Genomic DNA, 11,337 nt, shown 5'->3' on the forward strand with positions numbered 1-11,337 from the left:
TGGTCGGAGGTTTCCTGAGGACCTAAACTGAGAGCATGTTAATAAAATAACAGAAAGCTCACTCTAGTCTCCCCCCTGCATTGGATTGTCCAGCTAAAGTAACTGTACTTTTGCTTATGAAGGCACAAGATGGACCAAAGCCTCCACAGCAGTCCAGCAATCTGGATGTGCTGATAATTGTTCAGAGTCACATTCTGATTAACACGGGTACCTCCATTTCCAGTAGTACTGGAGCCTCCCCACTGAAAACGAGAAGAAAAAAAATCTCCAGGCTTATTACATTAAAAGTTTAGCGAGGAAATGACAAGCAACTTGGGAAAGAAGAAAAAAGTGTAGCACTCCCACATTACAAACATTTTAAATGGACTTTCAAGGAGGTAAAAGAATGAAAAAACGAGTGTTTCCTTCTCTTTGTATCCCTGCTAACAGGATAAACACCAATCTGGGTTGCTGACCTTTCTAAATTCAAGGACTGCAATATATCATTAAGGATGGCAGAGGGAACAGCCCCTCAGAGCAAGTACAGAGAAAAGGCATAGACAGCCCAAGGAAGCAGATGGAGTCCAAAGGTTTTGAATGGAGCTAATCTACGAGCAGAGATAGAAGGGGAGAAGGAGATTTCTCTCCTTATTGCCTGTCCCTATCAGTCAAAATCTGAAGCAGGAGATCTGATGTAGCCTTCCAACATTGACCCTCAACATCTCACTAAAACAGACTGTGGCTTAACAGCTATGATAGAGCCTGACACTCCTAATGGGGTAAGTTTCAGACCTAAGCTACATGATTTAGGAATGACTGCTGGGCCGACAGCTGGAACTGTAACAGGCAGTCAAAAATTTTGGAGAGAGAATAAAGAAAAATGGGATCATGTCCTCCTAGAAGTGAGATTCAAACACGGAAAAAGCTTACTCTTGAGCTACAGTCAGCCTCTATTCACTGTAGCTGCTTATTGCTGTATCAGATCCCACATTATAATTAGCAAATGAAGCATAGAATGATGAACATCTGATTTCGTTTGCAAACATATATATACACAAGATGATGTCTCGTCAATGCAAAATACAAAGGCTTAACAAATTGTGTAATTATACATTTCCTGCAGATTTTCTGCTACTTTTCATATAGTATTTGAACATTGCTCGCCATGCTATCAACAGCTTTTCGTTATTTAAATATTTAAGCATCTTATTACCATATTTCTGCATTACACAGCTATGAAATTTGGTGCTCTCATGTAAAAGGTACAAATATAAAATTGACATTGTATGTGAGGGCCTTTTGTTCAAATATAATACTGGCTTTGTGGATAACAAAAACATATAAAATGTATAAAATTATATATAAAAATATATAATTATAAAATTCTCTATAATCACTACTTATTTTTATTATTCCCTGTATTATACAACATGTGATAATATTTAGGGAGGCCTGCTGAGCTCTTAAGGAGTTATTTTTTCCTGCCTGACATTGCCAGCGTTATTTTCCTCTATACATACTTCAGAGAAGCACTAGTCCAATAAAAACCTGACTTCCTAAGGGAAATTCCCTTGCAGAACACTGTCAGCAAGAACTGATACCAGACAAACAGGAGGAAGACACATTGGAGCCAGCTTCCCAAACAAACCTAAACTCACCCTCATGTTCCTCTACTTAATAAGGCAACAGCTCTAAGCTTGAGCGATGTGCATAAGAGATGCAAATGTACTAACACATTTCCTGGAAGGCTACTGGGAGACAAACAACAATTTTGCAGCAGCATACTATAGGCTTACCAAATATATACACATATTTATTACAGTAATATTAGAAGAACAGACTGCTGCTTCCACATGTCTGTGCAGCTTGTGCACAATGGGAGCCTCTTTCTCTTCAGTGTCTCTGGGCACTACTCCTTGATCCAAAAAAAAAGAAGCAACAGCCTGTCCCTCTTTCTCCCCTCCCATGAGTATCTGAGATTCACATGGTTTTGTTTGCCTCACTGAGAAATGGAAAAAAGACTAAAAGGAGGGTCAGACACTCACAACAGTCTGCTTTTTTTTGTTCTTATGAAAGGGTGATATTTACCTACCTAAAATATTTCTGTTTACTCACATAGCAGAAGGTAGGAAGGACTTTGGAGGCAGAACATAAAGTTAATCTGGTTTTGCAGAGGTAGTCAAGAAGGGCTGTCAGAAGGTAATTCTGAGAGATTAAAAGTCAGTTTAGCTTTTGGACACAACTTGGGTGTTCTTACTGACAAACATTGTCACCTAATTCCTGGGAAGATTTCATCAGCGTTACAAAGGACAGCAATAATCCCACTTAAAATGCCTTCCACAAAAAGACTTCTTTCACCAAGGAATTGATTCCCTAGGGAAGTCTCATTTCTTTAACCAGCACCAAAAATCCAAACTCATGCTCATCTCTGATATATGTCTATAAAATATAAATATCTGACATGTGCATGCATGTACATATTAGTTGTAGCTGTCCATGTATGCTAATCCAGGAATAATTTATGCTTCTGTTGGACCAAACAGGAAATCAAGGACTCTAAGAGAAATCTAGATGGTATAACCATTATTGGGCAGCCTTTGGACCCTGCCTAGGACATTCCGTATACTTCAACACTTAAACACGAGCATGTTCAGTGAACAAATTTCTTATAAGAGCAAAAAATTGAGAAGATTCTTTATTAAACATCAGCCATGTCTTGAGAGTTTGCCACACATATTGACAGTAACTCACCAGGCCCAAGTAAAATATTTTATTTAACTACCTCAGCTTTGAAGCTGTAAGCAGTAAAAATATTTTTCTTAAATGACTGATGAAGAACCTATTTTGGTCACAGCATGATGCTGAGTCAGCATGCCAAAATAGCAAGAGCATCAGCTACCATTGTGTACTGGGGTGCCCAAGAAGTTACAACTGGATTTACAAAGTGAGTTAAAAGCCTGGGATATGTTCCCTACAGAAATGAAACACAGTATCTGCAGGCAGGTGGTGGGATTTTGCTGAGGGCTTTTTTTTTTTGACCACATCAATCACTAGGAATTCAAACATCAATATCTAGTGATTCAATCACTAGGGAATACGAAGCAGCCGTAGTAATATATTTTTTGACGCTGGAGGAACGCACACATGAATCTTGAAGTTCAGAGATGGACTGGGTACAGCAGAGAAGTTTATCGAACTACTTCTCTACCGTTATTTTCCATCTCTTCATCAACCCTAAGGTGGATGCAGGAGGTTAGAATAACAAAAATAACTATACATCAAATATTAGAGATGAAAAGACTTTCACCTGCATCTTTTCCTCCTCCTCTGCCCCACATGACGTGCAGCAGGCTAGGAAAAAAAGCAAATAATAACCAAACCACCAGGGAAAAACAACCTCAGCCTTCAAGACTGCTGTGGGCTAGAAAAATAATATTAGACCAAGTATGCAGACAGACCTTCCTGAGGAGACATCCTGCATTGGGAAAGAGACCATACCTTGTACCATGAAGCCATCTCTTAAATAGCTGATAAAATGACTGTCCGTATATCAGCTGGCCTATTGACCTGGGGGCAAACTGGGGAATATGAACGGGAAGTCAGAAAAAAGAAACTATTCTTGGACCATCCAAGTAAGCACACTTGGCCTTTGAACTGGTTAAGCTTTTTAGCCCAGCTACACTCCAATTCAAGGGTTTAGCAGTGCTTTGGAGATGCAGTTATTGGGCCACCCACGTTACAAACTGTAATGATGCTGTAATGAGCACAGTTCACTCTTAGTTCCAGTGCAGAAAGAAATAGATGGGGACAGCATCCCATATATCAATGAGAGAACTAGAGAACAGTAACAGTAGCATCTTTCCTTAAAAGCTGTTTTGGCTCTACTTTTTCTAGTGGAATAAGATTTGGAGGCACATAACTCACCAAGTTGAAAAACCATTAGGACTTCCATGTTAACCCTGGTATATGGACACTATGTGGTATGCCACGTGCTAAGGGTGAAAAGCCTCCTTCTGAGCAAAATGAGCTTCATTTTCAAAAGAGTGGTTTGGAGGTTCACCCACGCAGGAGTGAAATCATCAAACCAAAGTCAATGATGTCATTCGGAGCAGCCCCAGACCACAAAGCACAGGTATGACTAACTTCTTTTAAACTTTAGGAGTGCTTGGAAGTGCTTGGCGCCCAAGCTGGTCCTTGGACTTTCTTCTAGAGGTAAATTTCAACCACAGATGTGAAAATGATCAAGGGTCAAGTATACAGTGAAATGGATATTCTGGAAAGGGAAGGGAAGAGGGAGGAAAAGACAAAAATATTACTAATGTACTGGGGAGCAGGGAGAGAGGACACCAAAGAAAGCACACAAGGTAGGGCAGAGAGCCTGCATGATTTTAAGCTTTGAAGCTGGCCATCCCGGGAAGGCCTGGATCTCTTGCCTGTGTCTGGTACTCTGAGCTAAAATCTTTAGCGACGGAAATAAATTAGAAAACCCAAACTCTTACTCCTGAGCTGTACTTCTCTGAAGTTTGGCTCAGGATATTTAAAGGGGCAGCAGCCAAACTTTTATGGCTTTAGGCTTTTTTAACCTGGGGCATGAAAGCTGGCCAATGCTCTTGGTGGTTGTACAACAGATTGAGCCACCCCATGTGCCACAAAATCGTGTGCTGAGCTGCAGTGAAGTTTGCAGCATCTATCCTGCAGACATCCAAGATGATAACAGTGGAGGCTGCTGAACGATGGCAATAGGTGTCTTAGGAACAGCAAAGGAGGTGTAGGTACCATCTGCCTCTTCTTGTGTTAAGTTCAACCCAGCTACTGTCAGTTAGTGGGATTTAAAGGATTTTATAATCCTTTTTATCAGGATTATAAAACTTTATTACACCCACCCACAAACCCAAGGAATTAAAAAAAAAGGAGGAGAAAAATTCTCTCTTGTTCCAACGCTGAAGATGGAACACGAACAATCCCGGTACAAACATTTCAGTCAAATAAACAAGAGAATTCAGAAGATGCCAAGAAATTTATATTGAAGAGTCTCACTTAGGAGATTGCAACAGCCTGCATAGTAGGCTTCAGCATAGTATTTTCATATGACATACTAACAACAAAAACTGATGAAATTTCACATTGTTCACAGTGAAAAGAAAATATTAGTTCTTTTTCCACTGTCTTTGCTTTGGTTTAATCTTGCCCCAGTGTATTTTAACTTAAGCCAATTTGGGATGTTAACAGCATACAAATATGCTTTTCCCGTGAGCTGCCAGGGAAGGGTTTTTTGAGCTGGAATTGTGTTAAGCTGATTACTTCTTTTAATTTCTTCTTAATAATAGAGCATTTTTAATTGTTTGAATCCTAACAGCTGATATAGCTGTTTTGAGAGTCTTGGAATGCAAATGAAGACTGAGAAATTCTTTCAGTATAAAACCAGAACTCTCCTATGTCATGGCGACAGCAATTTTTCATTAAATTATAGATTCCTCAGGGTTGCTCTCTCCATATTGATAAGATCATTTCATAGGGAAAGGAGGAAAGGGAAAAGAGAGATCTTACTGAAGAAACAGAATTGTTATGAGGAGCAATTAACAACATATATCCCAGCATGTCACAGTGGGTCTTCTCCTTTCATTCCATGAAATAGACTGATTATAAAAATGCTTCCCATTTGAGTGCCTCAACCCTAATGCAGTTTGCATCAGGCTGCATTTTCCCTCAGGCTGAAAAATACTGACATCAACAGGAACACTGGATGTGTTGAACCTGCCATCACCAGCCTGAAAAACCTCTGTCCTCACTATTGCTCATACCTTCTAGTGAACTGCCTGCTTCCACAGATGGGGCTAACTCAGTTCCACCAAGGAGTCCGCTGCCACAGGGATTCACACTTTGCCATTTCTCCCGAATATTTGCATTTTTCATATGCTGCTTTTTTATGTCATCTCTTCCCTTTAAAATCCATGCAAACCAGTTACACCAAAACCAGCCCAGAAACCTGCAGAACCTCCACTCCACAGGCACTTTAGGTAAATGATCCATAATGAGTGGTAATAGTGTAAAGGCACATTTACACGACTACATTATCTGCATTTGCAGGTCATAACAAAGGTGGTAGTGACAGAGCTGTGACAAAACATGTCTTGGTACCTACATGCCACTAAGTTTTTGTTGTTCTTTTTTCTTATTTTTGTTGCTTATAGGAACTGTTGTGTCTTCCCCTCTGAATATCACTACATGGTTTCTTAACGGAAAACTAAATGGGTCCTTGCTTTTCCCCTCTCCTTTTCTGAAATTCCACTTCTGGCCATAAAGTGTTATCCTTTATACCAATTAGTTAGAGAGTGAAGGTGTGTCTCTTTTAATCACATACCCCAGAGTAAGAAACAATACCAAGCACTAAATCGCAGCTCAGTAGTAGGCTTTCGAAAGGAGGTGTGTCTAAACTGAATGTTAGGCATTGTAACCTTGGAGTGCCAACGGTGGCCCACGGTCTGGATTTGAGCAGCAAATCTGGGTACAGCTACAACTTGTGCTACTGGGAGGTTTTAACTGGAGCAAAAAGTTTACACAGACTCTACTGTATTACCGCCTAAGCTTCTGTCTGCACTGAAGTCCTCTGTCCTCTGTTTTGTTTTTTTAAGACTCACCAGCCTGACCTATTCAGAAACCTGGTAAAAATGCCAGAAAATGCTAGCAGAGTGACCTTGCCCTCATGTTCGCTAGCTCCATGACATATCTGCTTCTCCCCTGGGAGTACCTGCGAGATCAGTGCCTCCTGCGCGGGCCAGGGCAGAGCGTCAGAGGAAAGTACAGAATCACAGCTAGTTAGCCGTTAGCAGAATCCAATCTTCTGCTCTAATTTTGGGGAGAAGAGAGGAAGGAATGGACAACACATTGCTATAATTTTCCTAAAAATTCCTACAAATTACGCATAGCAACGAAAATAATATAAACAAACACTTGCAATGTGTTTCTCTCTTCCCTGTGCTTTCCAAATGCAGTTCTTCCACATTTTCTAACCAACCATTCAACTAAAACCAGTTTACTAATGATGGAGGATTTACTGGCATGTTTGGAAAGTATACACCTGTCACAGAATGAATTCCCCTCTGTGTTTTACATGCAGTGGGTCAACTATTTTATCTGAAGGTTTGAACTGACTTCAGGCACAAGGGCACGACTTGAGATGAAGTAGTGGCTTTGCCTCATTTTATAGGTCAATCATCCAGTACTTCAGCCTAACACCTACTCAAAATGATGCGTCTCATTTCTGCTTCGGATTATATTTGCTCTTTTATTTCTACAGAGCCACCTACGAAGTTTCTGGAAGCACCAAGTTTGGTGGCTGTCTAACAGTACGTATATGTGCAAATGCACGTGAACTGTTCTGAAGAAGTTTAGCACATAAACTGTTTAGTACATAAACTGTTCTGAGGAAGATTCACTAACTAGAGATGTAAGATAAGAGCAATAAAAAAATAGCTGTTATTTAGACAACAAAAATGGCAGGGGATCTTTGCTAAAGGGTCATTTCTAAAAATTGTTTCCTAAGCATCCCACTTACCCAGAGTACAGGGGTTTTGGCTGCCTGTTGGCACTGAAGATTGTATTTAATGCTTCAGAAAAGTAAGGAAAGGAAAAGCACAAGCCTGTTCCCCTCTATGGATTTATTCATCATAGAGAAAAGCCACTGAAAATGGGGTGTGTTTTTCCCAGACTATTTTACATTCAAAACAACAGCCCTGTCTGCACTGGAAAATTCCACAGTATGTGGAGACCTACAGAGGGACTGAAAGAAGGGTCTTGGAGAAAAAGGTACATGTTTTAATTACATTGAATAAGGGTAACTATGCTCATATTAAACCTCATTCAGACCTTCTGAAGTTCCTCCAGAAAAATCAGAAAAGCCAGATTCTAATTTGTCTGATATTTCTAAAATTAATAGTATTGCCAACAAGCCAAAAAAACCCCACATGCTTCTCCACCTGTCATTTAGCTCTTTGTAGACATTCTTATATAAGAAAAACAAGTTTTAAACAATCTTTTGTGGTGGTCAGTGATGTCAGTGAAAGTTGATTTTGCTCAGCTCCCTACAAAAATCAGTAGGGACAATATACATACACACACACAGACTTACTTTAACAAAGCTACAAATGTATCTTTGCCCTGTTCATCAGATATTCATAAACTCTTCAGTGCTAGTTCAAGCTGTATTGCTGTGAAATCATAAGCAACCTGAGAAAGGGTTTTATGTGAAGTATATGTGCATTCAGTACTCTAATGCTTTCCATAAAACACATTTAGCATAACACACGCACGTAAACACAAACCGTCCATGCGGGAAACATATTCACTATGGTTATTCAGAAAACTCATTAAAAATTACAAGGCATGTACAACTGTATCTAAATCTTTGGTTTGTTCTTACAATTCAGATGCTAGCAGAGCTGGAAAGAAACCCCGAGAGCTGTAAGAGCATTCTGGGAACTAGACTGAAAGCTAACCAGAGCTTCCACTTTGCTTCTAGAATAGCCATGTTATAAAAATTTTACTCCGAGTAAAAGAGCCTTTCCAGATGTAGCTAGATAATACTGAACTCTGTTTCCACTAAGAGCTTTAGGAATAGTATTAGCTCACATGGAAATAATTTTTTAACTAGCTGGGAGTGGTTCCCTAACAGTTCCTGAAGCTGTTCCCCCATACTCATATCCCCTCCTCTCTGGCTCATTTTAGGAGCTACACCCAGCGTGCAAAATGACCTCTGCACCTAAAGAGGCACAAACTATTTTATGGATGGAAAGAAAGGAATATCGTGACTGACTGGCTAAAAACACCGTAAGAGCCAAAGCAGAGCTTTGTACAGTTTTTACCTGACAAAAGCCAACAAGATTAATCTGTCTTAATGATGCTGTGATGAAATACAATGACTTTAGCTTTACAGGGTCCTGGAACATTATGACAAATGCAGCTTCCCATATGATGATGTAAGAAGCTGAGAAGCTTAGTAAAACTGGACTTGTATTTTCTTGAAGTCTGTAAATTTGAAAGGTTCTCTTCATATAGTCTGAGGTCAGAAAAATAGAGGATTATATTAAAATCAGTGATGGTGGAAAAAGAGTCAATTCTATTTAGACATGACAGCAAAGATTCAGTGCTTTAGCCCATGTATACTGAACCATCAGGATCACTTTTCAATTGATCTTTCTCTTACCTTGTCTCTTAGCAGATTCTTTGACCTGTTCACTTATTTTTTTCTACCATCCATATGGGTATATTTCTGAGTATTAGACTCCAAAATATCACAGCAGTCATAATAGTTTATTCTGGGAATAGTTTATAAAGAATGAAATAGATACATGCAAGATAGGGAAAGGAGAGATTGAGACCTTCAAACTCAAGTGGAGGACAGCAAGTGGATGACAATCCCAATGCTGCAAAAAAAAAGAAGCAAGTAAGGGGATCAACCAGAAAGAATAATTTTCTGCAGAATAATAGATACACAGAATTATTTGCCAAGTGAATGACTACTCAGGTAGTTAATATTGATTGGTCAGAAAAACAGAGCGAAGAAAAAATACAACAAAGAAAGAAATTGGGACCACACTCTCTCTTCAGTTTAGGAATTGCTTAACCACTGTAAGACATGGATCCTCAGCCTGCCAGTCACACACCAACCCATTTCACTCATCTGTGAACTCCAGGTTTTATTGCTGCAATGCAGTGGACCAAGCATCTTTCACCCTGCTTTGCCCTGAAGTCCAGAAGGTGTAAGAGGCTTAGTAACCGCTCCCGACTCCTATGTTGGTGTAAGAAGAATACTTCAATAATTTCAGCAACCTTGTGCTACCAAAATGTTTTACAGACTTCTGTGGATGCTCTGGTGAACCAAGAGAGCTGAGCGTGCCCTAGTCACAAGCAGGAAAGGGCGTGCCAAAAGCAGTAGGAAGGCAGTTTTATCTATGCTCTTCTCTACTTAGGATCTGGTTCATTATATGAAGCTATATACCTTGAGGAACCACATCCACTTACATTGCAAGCTCCCTTCTCTCTGCTGTCCACCACTATAATGGAATCGAGGTTTCTACACTGATATTTTGTTCCAGGTCTATATGAAGGACCATCACTGTGTGGCCATGGTCTCCCACAACATCTGTGTTTCACTATAAAAACAAACCCATCACCAGATGTAGGACATGCAGCAGACAGAGCCTACACAGACTCTGGGCTTGCCTTGTGTTATCTATTAGTCCTGTGACCAACACCAAACTGCAGCCACAGCACTGATTGAGATGTATTTTTCCAGCTTAGACTCCCTTAAACATGTTTCTATATGCAAATAAAACTGACAAAAATGAATAAAGTTATTCCTCCTACAGGCTGGAAAGGAAGAAAATAAGCCAGTTGTTATAACTATTGTTAAATATTTAGGAGTAAGTCCCCCACTTTCAGAATGAATGAATGGATAGAGATATTCAGCCCAGTTGTGTTATTAATAATTTACACTATCTTTCAAACTGCATTAAATCTGCCCAATGCATAGCCTCTACTCAGAATTTAAAATATCAAATTAGTTTATTGATTAACTTAATTTTCTGCTGGATACAGCACCTGCTTTGCATTTCAGAATGAAGCTTCATCACAATTGTATCATTGTTGTTTATCTTCCACCGGGAAACTGACCCCAGAAATTTCATTATTCTGTAATAATATATAGCATTAACACCTATTTTAGTCACAGTCCTCAGAATGCAAATACAGGAGCTGACACGGTTATTTAATTGAATTTTACATGCCAGTTTGGAGTCACTTTCATTTAAATCCAACTTAGATGTGGCTGACAGTTTGAATGTCACTATGCTGTAAGCCAAGAAGACAAACCGGTCAACCTCGGCACTGCTAACTATATGGATTTCCCATTTTGCTAATGTAATTCCCTCCAGTTTACATGTCTTGTAAGCAGTATCTCTGGAAGTAAACAATTGAAGGAAGAAAACACCAGAGTCAAAGATGGCTTGACTCGTTCCCATTGAAGGAGGTGGCCATGTGAGATCTGGGGCCACGCTCTGGGGAGAGCAGAGCTGGCAGGCACAAGACCTGTACTATATCTGGACCCACTGCTTATTTCCCTGTGAGCTGCTGAAGAATACTTCGCTCCAAAGCAAATAAATACAAGCTCGTGTACCCTGCTGCCCTGAAACCGTACAAGCTGATGACAATGTGTGTGGTGGATGATACATACACTGCAGCCCCCCAAAACGAGGGAAGTCTTTGTTTCTCCTTGTCAGAGTGGGTTAATTTGAATATTGATAATACACAGCCTGTTGAAAAGAACGGGCAATTCTTCCCACCACACTCCAGGGAATTAAC

The sequence above is a fragment of the Mycteria americana genome, chromosome 2 (genome assembly GCF_035582795.1).
Source record: "Mycteria americana isolate JAX WOST 10 ecotype Jacksonville Zoo and Gardens chromosome 2, USCA_MyAme_1.0, whole genome shotgun sequence".
NCBI lineage: Eukaryota > Metazoa > Chordata > Aves > Ciconiiformes > Ciconiidae > Mycteria > Mycteria americana.